Source organism: Tympanuchus pallidicinctus, unplaced genomic scaffold, assembly GCF_026119805.1.
Source record: "Tympanuchus pallidicinctus isolate F22 unplaced genomic scaffold, pur_lepc_1.0 scaffold8, whole genome shotgun sequence".
In the NCBI taxonomy this organism is placed as follows: domain Eukaryota; kingdom Metazoa; phylum Chordata; class Aves; order Galliformes; family Phasianidae; genus Tympanuchus; species Tympanuchus pallidicinctus.
Window position 1 is genome coordinate 31,772,963 of NW_026294802.1, and position 16,389 is coordinate 31,789,351.

Here is a 16,389-nt window from a genome sequence, read left to right on the forward strand (position 1 = left end):
TGAGGTCAAGGTCAACTATATATTTTCCATATGTTAAACTTTATTTCAGGAAATTTATATAAACATACTATCAATTCTAAAAACAGAATGATGGAAAAATTTCAAAGACCTATGACATTCTCTGAAAAAACAGGCTGTGCTTTGACATGTGCCCTTCAGTGTATGTAAGGGCTCAGACCCACATAGTTGTGCCATAAATAAAAGTGATGTGCAAAATGCAACAAAATATTTCTTCTGTAGTGCTATCTCAGTGATGTAGTGAACAATTTAGGTAGTGTTAACCATAACAGTCAGTTTCACACTGATAGAAATGTCAGTTTAATCTCTAGCATATTATTCCTATAAACAAGGTGTTCATGTAGAACAATATCAACATGGGTACATACCCGTGAATCACCAGTGTGCCCTTGTGGCCAAGAAGTCCAGCGATATCTTAGTGTGCATTAAAAAGATTTTGGCTGGTAGATTAAAGGAGGTTATATTCTTCTCCTGTAGTCTGCGCTGGTGAGACCACATCTGGGATATTGTATTGCCTCCTATTTATTACCATGGAAACTACTACAACTACCAAAAGCACAATAACAGCCTTTGGTAGATGAAATTCTTAGCTATAAAAGACTATTTTTCAACAGAATTACCACTGTTAGCTATGCATTTTCACCAGCAATAAAAGAGCCTACATGCTGCGCTCAGGAAAACCTTCACCAACAAAGGTGACCTACTCTTTCACAACTGCTGTGGTGTTTCATGCAGTATTTCATCCACCTGAACAGATGGAAGTGAGAAGGTGTGAAATCCAAAATATATAGTGGGTGTTGTATGACAGTCCAGCCAAGGTTGGCAGTGTGCTCCACAGTCTTCAAACTAGTATGGGGCTTGGCATTATCATGTTTTAAATGAAAAGTTGTCCTGTTCTTCTCTGGCCTGACTCTGGAAGTCCAAGCCTTCAGCTTACTCAGCGTCATGGTATAGTAGTCAGATTAGATAGTTTGTCCAGGCTCCAGGAAGCCCATCCTTTTCCTATCCAAAAAGAGAGCGCATGTCACTTTACCAACTGAGAGTTGTGTCTTGAACTTTTTCTTTGATGAGGAATTCACATGTCACCATGCCATTGCCTGATGTTCTGATTCCAGCTTATAGTGGTGATACCACATCTTAATCATCTGTCATATTCAGCCTTGTATTTTTTTGATAGGTCCCGACAAACTTGAATATGGTGTTATTTCTGTTGCCACATGAGCATTCTTGGGTGGACCAGAAGTAAACTTTGCAGTATTGCATCATTGCCTCCATTGTTTCCAATTCATTGAAACCAATATTGAGCCAACAGAGTGCCCACATGGCCAAGAAGGCCTATGGCATCCTGGTTTGCATCAGGAATGGTGTGATAAACAGGACTAGGAAAGTAAGACATGGCTTGTCTTTCATGCCAATGCTACCACTGCTGAAAAGCACCTGCCACTCACCACCTCACTGTGCTCACATCCACTCTTTGAACTCCATACACTTACAGCAAGTGTTGATGAATGTCAGTGGGTGAAATTTTTAGTGCATGGAGAAATTCAGTAGTACATTTTTGCTGCCAGTCTGCCTCTCTGCTGCCATCTGTCATATGGCAGCAAAATGTTATGGAATATTGGTAAGGTGGTTCAATTTTTACTGCCATACCACCAACATCTGCCTCTGATGCAGTACTTTCAGAGCAATCCTCATAGCAGCAGCTGTGAAGTCTCTTTGCTTACAGCAAGTATAGCAAATTATTATTACTCCATACTATAGCAGGTGCATCCGTATGTTGGTTGAAATACTCAGATGTGACAACTAGATTTAAGGCAGTATTTAGAAAGAAAAACACGTTCCTACTTCATGGTACTGCATAATGTTCAACATGCAGTTGCCTTAGGAGCCAAGGATCCTTATGTAAACTCAAAAGTGAATACATTTCAAGGACCACAGACTGGGAGATGGAGATTAAAATAAAATGTCTGAGATGAAAGACAAATAGAAAATACTTGGGATAACTGTTTAATGTTTTTGCCCAAAGCAATGATGGAATAGATATCTAATTTTCAGGACTGTCAAGGATCAGCTAGATGTCATAGCTTGCACATCTGTTAAAGACTTCTGTAAATCATTCTGTAAGGCAAGTATATCCCTAGTACCCAACCTATTAACATATGAAGACATTTGAACTAGTATCATAATTTAGTAAATAAATTTCAGTGTTATGAAAATTGTGGGACACATCTAATATATGATATTATGGCTCTCTTTATTTCTTTTTTTTTTTCTTTCTTTCTTGTTTTTCCTTCATACTCCTATGAAGGTTATGTTTATTTTCAATTAAATATACTCAGATTTCTGTATTATCCTATGCTCTTCCTTGTATATTGGTATTGGAGATACATAGAAACAGCAAAGAATCCTTAAATACAAATTGCAATGAGGCAAAAAATGAAAGGAAAAACAAAGGATATATGTTGTTATTGTTGTTGTTTTTGTGTTCTTTTGTTGTTGTTGTCATTTTTTAATTTTGTCTAATATCAAAGCCTATTCCCTTAATTTATGGAAGTTTTCTCAATACAAAATTTTGACACTAGTAACTCTATTAAAAAAAAAAAAAAAACAGCAACAAAAAAACCAAACCAACAACAAACAACAAATCCCTCCTTCAACTGTTCTTTAAACATAAACTTATCTGGAAGTTGATTTAATAGGTCTTTTTCCAAAGCATGTGTCACTGTTCACCTACGTCTTCATCATTACCCCATTGAGTAGCTATGAGTTCTCAAATTATATTTTGCTTAGATTTCAAAGGCCATCTTCTTCTCTCAGTCTTGAGTTGGTTGAAAATCAGGGACATTCACTCAAGGCTCTTAGATAATTTTCAGGCAAATAAGACCAAAACTGACTCTGAATCATGAGCTCATTTTTTTCTGGCAAGTAGATATATATTCGATTAAGTGCAAAGTGTTCAGCAGCCTATCTTTCAGTGAGAAATGAACAGACACACTCCTGAACATTAGATAACACACCCATGGGAATCTGAATTCTCCATTACCATTTTTATCCTTTTAGCTTGCTTTTGCACTTTGCAGTACCACAGATATCATAAGCAAAACAACGGAACAGCTGTAGAGCCAACCTAGGTAAATACCACATACACTGTCACTTCTATTTTAGCAATATAGTTAAAATGGAGTTAGAATTTACAATGTGTTGACATTTTATCTATTAAATCAAGGGAGAGACAGAAGGAAAAATAATTTTGGGGGTGTCAGTGAATTGTGGCTTTTCGTTACTTTTTATTTTAACTTTCTAATGTAAGAAGTTTAGTAGGTGCTTATTTTCCATTATGATTTCTCATTTTATGTTTTGGTTCACTGCTATACTTTTCCAACTGATGGCTTGGAAAAGTAATTACAATGCAGTGAGTGCACAATGGTGGGCTCCACAGTTTGGTAAATTCTCTAGTGGATCTTATAAAAAATAGATTTTCAGTTTATTTAGACAAGATTATGTTCTCTTCTCTACTCCCTTTAAGAGCCTTTATCTTAATAGTGATTCTGTGCATAAATGCTGAGAAAGTCTCTTGGCAGGATTTGCAACATTGATGACGCACACTCCCCTTGGCAGTTGATACCATGTAGATGACACATTTTTTCACAGGAATATAAGTTAAGGAAACTTATAACTAGCTAGCCTTCAGTGATCACCATGGTTGCTAAAGTTTAGTTACAGTTTGGTTCTACACTAAAGCTAAACAGGAGTACAGGTACATGCTTCTAGTCAATCCAACTTATTTTTTCCTGAGGCATTTAGACAATGGGAAAGAAAAGTGGTTATTTCTTGAGTAGTTTCTGGGAAGAGGAAAATCTTGCCAATTTAGAGTCGAAAAAACCCCAAACCCAAATCTGTCAAAACAGGATAAAATGTAAGATATGGCATGTGCAGATGACAGAAGGTGTTCCACATGACAGTACGTAAAACATATAAATATTTTATTTGATACAATTATAAGATAAACTGTAACAAGGATTATGCAAGCATACCTGACTGCTACAGAAGTTGTTATGTTAAAAAAGGTGTACCGTTATCATCTCTCTCTGAATTTATTTCTGTATTTTTTCCACTATATATTGAAAATGTTAAATTAAGGGTTCTAAAACATACACAGAGAACATATCAAGGGCAACAGGGATACTTCCAGTGCTCATACTTTTTTCACTCAAGTATTTTATTTTTGTTTGAGAAGTACAGCTAAGATATTTATCTAACATATCACACAAGCATTATTTATGTCCTGATTATAGCTTCATTATATTTTTCCCTACCTTTATATTTCTCTCTAAACTTTGACTTCAAAAATTTCTTTGTAGTCTGATGTAGTAAATTCCCAATTTTAATTTCCATCTGATAGCAAGTGTGAAATATTGCTAGTGTTTTCCAAATGAGGAATTAAATAAAGCCCACTGTGGAAGGACTACAGCAGAAGTCTAGAGACATTAAGCAAACTTATCAAGTTAGTTTCATTTCCTATAAAATGTAAACTGTAGGTCAAACAGACCCTTCATTAATTCCTATATTAAAACAATGGATGCAGTGGAACACTGGCCTGACTAGTCAGAGCTGGTACTGCATTGTAGTAAAAGGAAGTAGATTTGTCTCAATTATGTCTCTCATCCTACTCTATTTTCCATATCCAGAGATCTGTCTCTACCTGTAAAAAAAATAGTGTTTCAGTATTCTCCAGCAGACATAATCTTTGTTGACTTCAGAAATGTCTGCAGATGCTCAAAACTGCTCCAAAAGGCTGGCATAGTCCTTGAGATCCTTGATGTTGGCGTGTTTTATGTAATTGCTTCTTCAATTTGCAAAGGATGGATGAAATACTCTAAAGGATCTGAACTAATATATTCTTTCTTTGGAGTAAGCAGACTCCACCTAAAAAACATTTTCTGGCAGAACTGTTATATAAAGAATCAATATACATCACATGCAAAACCAAACACTGTCATGGAGTTAACTAGATCGATCTATGACTGTGACAGGGGAACAGTAGGCCCCACAAGGTGGGAAGGGAAAAGGAAATGAGATGGGGAGAGGGGAGCTGGGCTCAAGGAAGGAAAAAAAAAAAAGACAGTGGTAATGACCTATGGAGGAAAACTTATTTTACTAACTAGGATATCGGAATGCAAGATAGCACAATATAATACAATCTGATTGAAATTGAGACTAACAAATCAAATAAAATAGGAGAGAGAGTTCCTGAGACTAAGTCAAACCTGAAAAGCTTGGTACAGCTAGGAAAGCACCTTTCAGCACCCACTGCAAGGCATTAAGAGACTGCCTCAGCTGGAAGGGCCAGATCCCATGACTTCCATGATGCACAGGGACAGGTACCTGGAACTGGAGCATTAACATTTTAATTCCCAGTGCACTACATGATGTTGTGATGTGGAATATCGAATGCCAAAAATAACAAAACCATGACAAAGAGGCACATATTTGAAAAACAAAATATTTAAAAATTATTTTTTGCTTTATTTTTCTCATGATATCCTATCAGTTTTTTGGCAGCAAAATCACATAGCATTTCCTGGTTCAGTGATTAATTCTTACAGTCTCATTTGATGGCACTGGACTGTCCCTGGATAGTGGAAAATAGAGGAATGTGCATAATTTTCTGAAGCTAATGATTTACATCCCCATATATGCTCTTGGGGAAGCATTTTGCCAGGCAGAATTCTATTTCAGTTCCTCATTACTCTGCTAAAGCCAGGTTTTCTTTTCTGATCTCTGAATTTCCTCTTTTTTATCAAAATTTCTCTTGCAGCAGCATCCTGAGTATTCCTGAAGTTTGTAGAGTTTCACTGCTCAGTGGTGCCTAGCTCTTTCATTTCTGTTACTGAGAGATCTTATAGTAGAAACTATGTTTCTAACAACACACTGTGTTGAACTCCACCAACTAGAAGGAGAACTGAAACAGAGAATATTACTTATTCTCTGATACAAAGGAAGCATCTTCAATCATGTATTGCAGGATACATTACAATAATTTGTTTCGCATTTCTTCATTACACATATATACACTCTTCATAAAGGCTACCGTGATTTATTTTGGACAAGGTTTTTCATTTATGTCATACTTAGATTAGTTCTCTGTAAGGTTCTGCACATGAGGTATACACATCCAGATAATTCAGACTCAGCCTGCTTTAGTGTGCAGCTGTCAGCTAGGAAGTGTGATTTGTGTGAGGAATGATTTTGCAGTGCAGTGCTCTGTGCTAACTGCAGCTTTAAAATTGGTGGTTGAAATATGAGCGCTGTTATGTAACTGCTCAAATTCTTACTTTTTTGAGCATTTTTTTTCTTCCAAGTTGGACCAAAGACATATCACTATCAGCAATACCTCAATGAGTAACTGCAAGGTTTTCATTTCAACTAACTTGCACTACTTCTAAATTGAGTTTAACTAATGCTACTTCAGAAAGAATAGATAGGTGTCTTTTAAATTAAGCTTGTTCTAGGCAAATGTATGATAGGATATCATTCATAAATACTAAGCTCAGCTTAAAATTCAGGTAGGTTCCCTCTGCTCAAATATATCCCTTAGATTGCTACAGAAATCAGTTGTAGACCTCAGATCTGTTTAGACATGGCTTTAAAAACAGGCTTTTCTGAAAAGAGTGAGTTGATTGTCTCTGATAGCTTAACAGATATTTATTCTTTTTCTAAGATAAAATTATCTGTACAATCTAAACTTTGATAAAAGACAATGCCAAATTCTGCTTAGTCAGAGAACTGCTGCTTCTTCCATGCACTCTTCATTATTTTAGGGAAAAAGAAACAAAATTGTTATTATTTTTCAGATTGCAGTTTACTTCTTACTTCTCAGTGGCATTGACCCTAGCTTGTGGAAATGTCCAACTGTGAGCTTGTTACACCATATTTCCACCATCCTCCATTTTTCTCTTATTCTTAGTAAAGTTTTGATTCTGTAGTAGACTTTGTCCTAAGTGAGTGTACATCAAATGTGTCTAAAGCATGAATAGGCTGCTTACCAGGATGGATTGTAAGCAATTATTTCATAAAGGATGACCACTGTGTTATTCACAATTTAGATGTTTCTATGCTTAAATTTGAAAATACTGGAAGCACTTTTTTTTATTCAAACAATATTAAGAAACATGACATTCTTAAATTTGCAGTGAAATTTCTCTTAGGAAATTTTTATGACAGAAGATAAGCTCAAAGGAAAGAAAGGTTTCCTTCAAGAATCTTGGATAGTAGATAGGAAAATTTGAATAGATCTAGTTTACATTGGTTTAAACAATAATCAACCAAATAACCAGGGGAGAAAAAAAAAAAAAAAAAAAAAAAAAAAGGAAGAAAGCAAGTAAGCAAGCAAACAAAAAAATGCCCAAGGATGTATTTCCATAATTTGTAGCTTACCTTTCAAGGACTAACTGATCTTTTAAAATCAGACTGTGTAGCAGATAGTTGATAGTTTAAACTGATGTTGCCTTTACCATCTTCTATAGCACAAAGCGTATTCCCATTGCAACAGATTTTTTTTCTTTTTGTCAATGATTTATGGGCTGATTTGTCCCGTGTGGCAGCAGAGCCTGTGGGTCCACACCTCTGGAAAGGGGAAAATAAAGGGAAAGAAAGATGGGCCCCAGTGGGAATGGTCTGAGGAGAAACAAATTAGTTTACTAAATAAGATATCGGAATGCGAGATAACACACTATAATACAATATAACACAATGTAATTAGAATTGGAGCTAATAAATCAAATATAATGAGTGTCCAAAAGCCAAAGGCCTTTCTTTAATGCTGAGAGGAGACATGCCGTTGAGACAAGGAGAAGGGAGGAGAGTCTGATGATTGAAAGGGGATGTCAGGTGGCCTATCAAGGTCTTTATCTGTTCCCCCTGAGACGAAATGATAACAGAACAGTGAAGAGTCCTCTGGGGAATGTAGTAGTTCTTCTCTTCTGGGACAGGTACCAGGACCTGGAGCATTAACTCTTTAACTCCCACTGCAATACATGATGTTACGATGCGGAATACCAATAGCCCAAAATCATAAAAGCATGACGCTTTTGTTCCGTAAAAACATAATGGAAAAAAACAGGAACTTTGGCATATTTGCCTCTATGGAGTAATTGCCTGTAAGATGACTTTTCTGTAGAATTCATTTTGTGTCAAACATGGAGTACAGTTTTAATCAGGAAGTCAAGATTTCTAACATGGTAGCAGGAGTTTCTTTCAAAAAATTAACTGACTTCGGAAAATCTGCTTGACAAAATTTGTAGTATAGTATGTAGATGGGCATATGTTTCTATACTGAATAGCATTATATTCGCAACTCATTCAAATTGGTATCAGACTGGAATAATGTTAACATTCTTACTAAACAGAGATACACTGCTTTTGTAAACAGCACCTGTGTTTATTTGGATAACTGAGTGATTTCCAAGCTGTTGACCTCTGGAAGTTATCTTTCCATATTTCTTTGAAGATCCATGAAATTAACCTCATTCTGGAAGAATTTGTGTGATCAAGAATAACTGGCTCAAATCCTCAAGGAGACTATCCTCCATGAAAATGTGGCTAACTATTAACATAAATTGAGAAGACTTCACTAGCAGAATTAAAGGCTCCCTAAAATGAATGAATTTTTGTTTGGTTTAATTTTATCTGTATATGGTTAACCATAAGTATTGTATATATTTTGAAGAAATTCTAAATTAAGCCAAGATTGATAAATGTGAGCATTTCCCTCAGGTTCTTTTTTCTTTAATCCCAAACAATTTATCATTACCAACAGCATCTTATTCTATGACTGAATTATCTGTCTGGTAGACGAAGGAAAGGCTGCTAGTCTAGCATACCTAGACCTTAACAAAATTTTTGAAGCTGTATCCCACAGTGTTCTTCTGGGGAAGCTGGCAGCCCATGGCTTGGACAGATACATTCTTCACGTGGGTAAAGAACTGCCTGGAGAGCTGGGCCCAAGAGTAGTAGTGAATGGAGATAAATCCATTCACAACCTGGTGACTTGTTACAAGAGGTGCTCCCCCCAGGGTTGGAATTGGAGCCTGTTCTGTTTAATGTCTGAATTGCTGGTCTGGATGACACGAAGCTGGGAGGAAGTATCAATCTGCCTGAGGGTAGGAAGGCCCTACAGAAGGCTTTGGACAGGCAGGATTGCTGGGCTGAGATGAATGGGACAGTGCTGGGTCCTGCACTTTGGTTGCAACTACCTCATGCAGTGCTACAGGCCTGGGGCAAAGTGGTTGGAAGACTGTGAGAGGAAAGGGACCTGAGGGTGTTGGTCGACACTCAGATGAACATGGCCAGCAGTGTCAGCTCAGGTGGTAAAGAAGGCCAGTGGCATCTTGGTTTGTATCAGGAATGACATTGCCTGTAGGAGAAGGGAGGTGATTGTCCTCCTGTACTCAGTTCTGGTCAGGCTACACTATGAGTACTGAGTATGTTCAGTTTTGGGACCCTTATGACAAGAAAGACATTGATGCCTGGAGTGTGTTCAGAGAAGAGCAAAGAAGCTGCTGAGGGAACTGAGATTGTTTAGCCCGGAGATGTCTCAGAGGAGACCTTATTGCCCTCTACAACTACTGGAAATGAGATTGTGATTAGATGAGATTTGGCCTCTTCTCCCAGGTAACTAGCAGTAGGAGTAGAAAGAATGGCTTCAAATTGCTCTGGGGGATGTTGGAGGTTGGATATTAGGAAAAGCTTATTTTCTGAAAGAGTAGTCAGGCACTGGAATGAGCTACCCAGGGAGATGGTGGAGTCACCATCCCTGGAGGCATTCAAGAAACATGTAGATTTGGTATTAAGGAAACATGTTTTAGTGGGCATTATTGATGGTATGCATACGATTGGACTGGAGGATATTAGAGGTCTTTTCCAATCTCAATGATTCTATGATCCTAGAATTATACAAAGCGTGATAAACCATATATCTCTTTGATCATAAGAGAAAGAACTAGATTGTGCTATCTATTACCAACATGGCAAATCCCCAAAATCTTTCCTATGGTCTAGAATGATGGGGTATTTTTGTTTGTTCATTTTTGTTTTCCATCTGCAGGGTAGATTTGTTCAACACGGAAGCTCAGATTAATTGCACTAGTATAAATCACTTAGTAGCTATACTAACCAGGCACTCCTAAATTTTCTTTAATTAGCAAAGTGTACCTCAAAGCATGATTTCCAATTTAGAAATTACCTGTTGCTACTTGAATGAGGTTTTCTGAACTGAATGATAAAAAGTATGGCTTTCAGCAACTACTGATACTGCTTGCTTTGTGCTACTGATACGGATGTTGACTGATCCAAAGATTGAAGTTATGAAAGAATTTGGATGCTACCATTTACATATAAGGTCCCATGTATACAGGTCATGGCTAAAATAATGCCTCTTGTTTATTCTGATGGAAACCACAACAGATACAAAGATAGCAAATTCTCTATTAAATACCGCTATTTCTTTATTAAGTATTGCTATTTAATAGAGAAAATTCTCACCTAGAAACCACTATTTTTCAGCATAGTCACCATCACTGACTATGCAATTTTGCCAGTGGTGAACAAGAGCCTGTATAACTCGCTCATATAAATCCAAATGGAAGTGACCCACAGTTTCACGGCTAGTATGATGGTGTCTTTGCTGAAATGCGGCAACCACCACTTCACTGTTCTCACATCCACTGTTTCGTCTCCATACATGCTCAGCAAGCATTGATGAATGTCAGTGGGTGCAAATTTTTCTGCATGAAGGAATTCAGTGACACACTTTTTCTTCATACATACTTTCATGTCAGATGCCATTCTGTCAGACTGTCCCTCTGCTACTCTCTGTCACATAGCAATAAAATGTAATAGGATATTGGTGAGAATGTTCAGCCTTTATGGCCATGCCACTAACATCCGCCTCTGACATCATAAGCCAACTGTGAGAATCTTTCTTTGTTTTTTGGCTCAAAGCTTGCTTTCTGAGATATTTTTTGTGATAAGACTCTGATTGATTTGTTGAGGAGGCAACTGATGGGTGCTATCATGTGACAATCGATATTACCTTGGAAACATTTGAAAGCCTCTTCCAACAGAGCTGCTTGCCTCTGGAAGAGAGTGCTCAGGAGTGTTCACTGGTGGAAGATCTGGCCTAAACCGCTCCAGCTAGGTATGGGAAAATTGGGGAATTATACCATCGTGTTCTGTGAAGAACAGGATGCAGATGGGCATCCCTGCTCCCTCTTATCTGCTGCCCAGTAGATGGGAACAAAAGAGTTTCTGCTGAGATCCCAGAGCCAGAATCTTCCACTCCAAGGAGAGCTGACTCAACCACTTTGGATCTGAGCTGTCACTCCGAAGACAGCTAACTCAACCTCTTTGAAACTATTGAAAAGGGGCCATCATCGCCATGGTCGTCGTCGTCAGCAGAACAACTCTGCCTGACGATCCACCACTACTGAAGATCAAAGACTGAACTATGAACCACACTGGATCCATGGTGCTGACTGTCTCCCTCTTGCTTCCTATAAAGACTCCTTGCTTCTTCTTTTCTATCTTTTCTATCGCCCTCCTTCCCTTCCCCATTATCCTAATTCATAATAGTGTCCATCCTCCCCTTCCCCATCTCCCTAATTAAGATTTGTAATAAACTGGTTTGTTGCAGTAAGTGCCCGTTCCGCTCCCCCAGGAGACCGCAGCTTGGCCAACTACTGTGGTGACACCAATGTGATGAGCAGCAAATGGCGTTTATTACACGTATACACTAGCTTATATAGCCTAAGTGCTTCGTCTATGCCCCTAAGGGCACGTATCACCCATCAATCATGGAGCAGGGAGAGGGCCTAACACGTCACATCCCGCAGGGGGGTCTTGCAGTCTCGCAGTTGCCAACAACACTGGTTGGACCAACATTTGAACCGTTGTTTCTTAATCTCACGCTGGGTATATTGACAATAAGAGAACCTCCTCTCCCTTCTATAAATTGGAGTGTGACACCAACATAATTAAATACATGGCATTACTTTCAAACCAGCCATCATAGATCTCATGCACAACTGAATCAGTTTGAATTGCAACCTTTTCTTTATGTCATTTGTCAGTAGAGATAAGCAGTTCTTCAGGGGCACGGGGAAAGACTTTTTCTGCTACTGCATAGTGCTTAATTTCAGATAAACAAAGAAATTTCCTTTAGAATATAATAAAAAATAAAGTGTTTTCCTCCAGTCTTAAAGCTTTCAGAAATAGATTTCTTTATTTATTTAATAAAGCAAAACCTGAGACAGAAGGTAGGAGAGTTGAAAAGTAAATTATTACTTTTCAAGTTACCAAAATGAATTTTGTTCATTAGAAGAATTTAATTCATTAAAAAAGTGACAGTTTTTCTTAGCTATAAAGAAAAATGGCATCAAAAAAGAGCTAAGGTTTTGTAGCTTAGAGAGTATTCTTGATTTGAATTTGTATTAGGAGGCTGAGTTTAAGAATACAATTTTTACTTTTACCAGATATATACGTTGCCATCATTTTTCACATTTTAACAGTAATGCACAGTAAAAAGACTATGATATAAAAAACTATCTGCATATAAAGCAGTGTATTAAATACTGTTACATTGTATTTGATTAATATATTATCTCTGTATTATGTTATTTTTTTTCAACATTTTGGTAAAGATAAACATTTAGAATAAAAAGAGTAGTCTGTGTGAGTATGCAGTCACAAGAACAAAGAGAAAATAAGCTGATCTGCATCTGCAGAACCTTAAATAAACTGCTGTAATGTATTTCAGAAAAAAAATTGTAATCTTTTCTCCTATGATTTCTAAATTTTGACATATCTTCCAGATTCTTTACTAATATTACCAAAATTCTCCAGAATTCACTTTCTCAGTTCTGCATGACCTACATTTTCCTAATGCAAATGAAGTTCTTTTTTTTTTTCATTTAAAAATGTATCATTCTTTCTTACTTTGAGTTTTATTTTCAATACTTTATCAATTTTTTAGCCCTTTAATGCTTAACCACTTTTTTTCCTACAACAATTTAAAAATGAATAATATCAAGAACAAAAAGTTGAATTATAATTGCATATTTAAATGCACTAATTTCAGTCCTGTTTTACAACACTCATAATAATCTATTACTTTCACATAATACTCTTAAATGCCATAGCAAAGTTGTCACCACTTCAGTCCATTTTTCTTCAAATCTATTTCTCTTTTCCTTGCTGAGCTCCCTGAAACGGAAATCTTTTTGCCACCTTTCTGTTTCCTTTATTTGTAACTCTAAGCATCCAAGGCAGATAAGTCCCTCCCTTTTCATTTTCTAATTCTAATGCTGCTTCCCATAACTTGTAGAGCAGTCTCCCTGAAGCCATCTTTTTTATGTAGCTTATCAGCTACCATAAATAAGTTTATAATTGGGTCCAGTGCCATTAGATCAGAACTAAAGCCTGCAGAAATCCATCATATACAAACTTACTGATCCTATGAAAGGACCAAAAAGTTTTAATAGATGTGAAAGATATGTCTTTTGCCCTGATGGGAGAAAAAAAATAAAAGCTGTAATCAATAAGGAATCTTAATTTATTTCAGAAAAAAATAGTCTTTTCAAACCAGTTTTCTTTTTTTTCACCATAGCTTTATTTTCTACCTTTTTTTCCTTACTAATCACATCTCAGCAAGGTTTCTCCTTATCTAAATTGAATATATTACTTTGATCTTGACAGACAGAGTGAATGTATAGGCCTTGACTTTCTCAGGTGTATACAAAATGTTGACAATAACTTTGGAAAAAGCTATCTTAGCTAAGATAGCTAGCTGATAGCTTTTCTGTCTGGAGGAAATCATGCTTCTTAGCATTTTTTTAAAAAGTCTGTTTCTTCTTCAATACATTTATAGTCTTTTCTCTTCCACCTAATTTTCAGAGGGGAAATGGAGTTTTCCTTCACCTGTATTATATAAATTATGTTGTTTCACAAAATGATGACTCACAATAGAGAAATTTAGTCATTTTACTTTCCCCATCTGCTATTTTAAAGGCAAATTTGAACCAATTCATCTTGAGTGAATTCAGTCCCAGAATTCCCAGGGCTATGTGTTTGGAGTATCATTTTAAGGGAAGCCTCAACCAAATTCTTTGTTCTAGTCAGAACAAATTTTCATCTCAGACTGTTTTAAACTTTGTGGTTGCCCAGAACATCGATGCATTCATCCTTGGTTTTAGAAATAAACGTTTGTTTTTCTTACTGAAAGTCAACATGGAAAGAAATTTTCACTCTAGTGGCAGATATCAGATAATTTAATAGCTTTTCTACAAGTTACTTTTAGTTTTGACATCAGAAATACCCATCTCCAGAACTAAAATATGTTTTTTTTGTTTTGTTTTTGATTTTTTTGTTTTTTTAATAATCTAAACTCCTCCTCTTCAGGAACCCATAGAAAGAGCACAAAATGATGACTTCCTGGCTGGATTAAAAAATCATTCCTGTAGATGAGTTCTCACTTAAAAATGTCTGGACATGAGACTATCTGAATAAATGTAAGTGGGATAAGGGAAAAAAACTGAATGTGGAGTTCAGTGCTCTTCATAACACCATTTTTTGAAATCCAGTGTAGTTTACCTCCTGATGAGAAGGGCAGCAGTATGAATTCCTTAAGATTCATATCTATATCCCACACTTTTCACAGTCTATTTACCTGAAAAGCAAATACAAGCATAGAAAATCTTCCACAGTTTGAAAAAGTTGAGGTCCAAATTATCCACATCTTGGGAGAATACTTCGAATACTTTAACATATACTCCTCCCATTAGTCCTAGCTTGCTTTTTTTTTTTTTTTTTTTTTTTTTTTTTCACTTTTCCTACAATTGTGTAGTAGTTCAACTTTGTCTTCAGCTGTTTGAGACTGTGCTCTTGTGTCATATAACTGCATAGTATGGAGATCAAGCACTCTTCTGGGTGGATAGTGTATCAACCAAAGGTTGAGTAGCTGGAAAACAGATCTCCAGTTATTATGGTAGAGGATAGTAATGTCTTTAACAACATTTTAGATAACTGCCTACATTATTTAGATGGCAGAAGAGCAGCAGGCAATATGGATGTATGTATCTTCTGAATCAGGTGCAGTACTTGCAGCTTAATAAAACTGGATTTAGGAGTGGAGGTTCATTATCTGGATAAAATTGTGCTGTAAACAGAATAGACTTCATTCTCCCTTGAATTTCCATGCTAGTGTATTCCTTTCAGTTCTCATGTTGTTCTTTAACTTCTGTGAGAAGCTACTAGAGAAAATACCGAGCATCACTTCATGTCCTTGAGCAGTGAATAAGACTGGTGTTATATAGGGAAAGAACTATATAATCAAGTCCATATCCTATTCACAGTATTATTTTGCAAACTGTTTTGCACAAGCTTTCTTTACACAGATATATCTAAAATTTTAAGTGCTTTATTTTCAAACCATAAAAATTGTGTTCTTTCAGCATAATGTTGTTTCTCTTTCCCTTTGAATAATGAAGCTGAAGAAACTGATTACTTTTCCACTGATACCATGCTGTCAAAATTTTATGGAATTGCCTCATCAGTGCCAAGGAAACACTAGGAAACAATCAATGATTATGATATATTCCTTCTGTTATTTCCCTACAATGCTAAGATGCTAAAGTCTGAATACCAAACACCTAATTGTGAGACCATATATTACCTGAGAGGAGATATGACCCATCTTCGGCTAGTACAGATAAAGATGTGGAATTTGCTTCTAATTTTGAGATTACTTGGATTCATGAATTTGTCTGAAGGAAGATTCTCAATAAATTTACTTGAGAAATTGTTATATATTTTTTCTTTACTTTAATAGGTCTCTGATATGTTCATGCATACGAATAATTTTTAAATTATTTAATTCTAATGTACTAAAAGATTGATTTATTAAAGGCTTTAATTTTTATATTGTGCAATAAGCAGATTTCATTTACAGTGAAATGAGAGAGTAATATTTTGCAATACTATACTTGAAGAGGATTTCCTAAAATTTTTTGAAAATTATATTTTTACTTCCCTAAATACACTCCCAAATGTGATATTTATATACTCTTTTCACAGACAGATGGAATACTTGATTGGATAGTGTTAAGTATTGATACATTTTCCTCTTGTAGTTGTTTGTGGAATTTGTGATTAGGCCACAAATAGCTTTTTAGTGTCCACGAGACTTCCAAACTATAATTATGGATGCTAGCTTTTAGGTACAGCTTCAAAGTGCAGATCTTCTCTCTACAGTCTTTCCCTAGAACATAGACATCACAAATAATCTTTTAAAATATTTATTCTCTTCTAATCTGATGG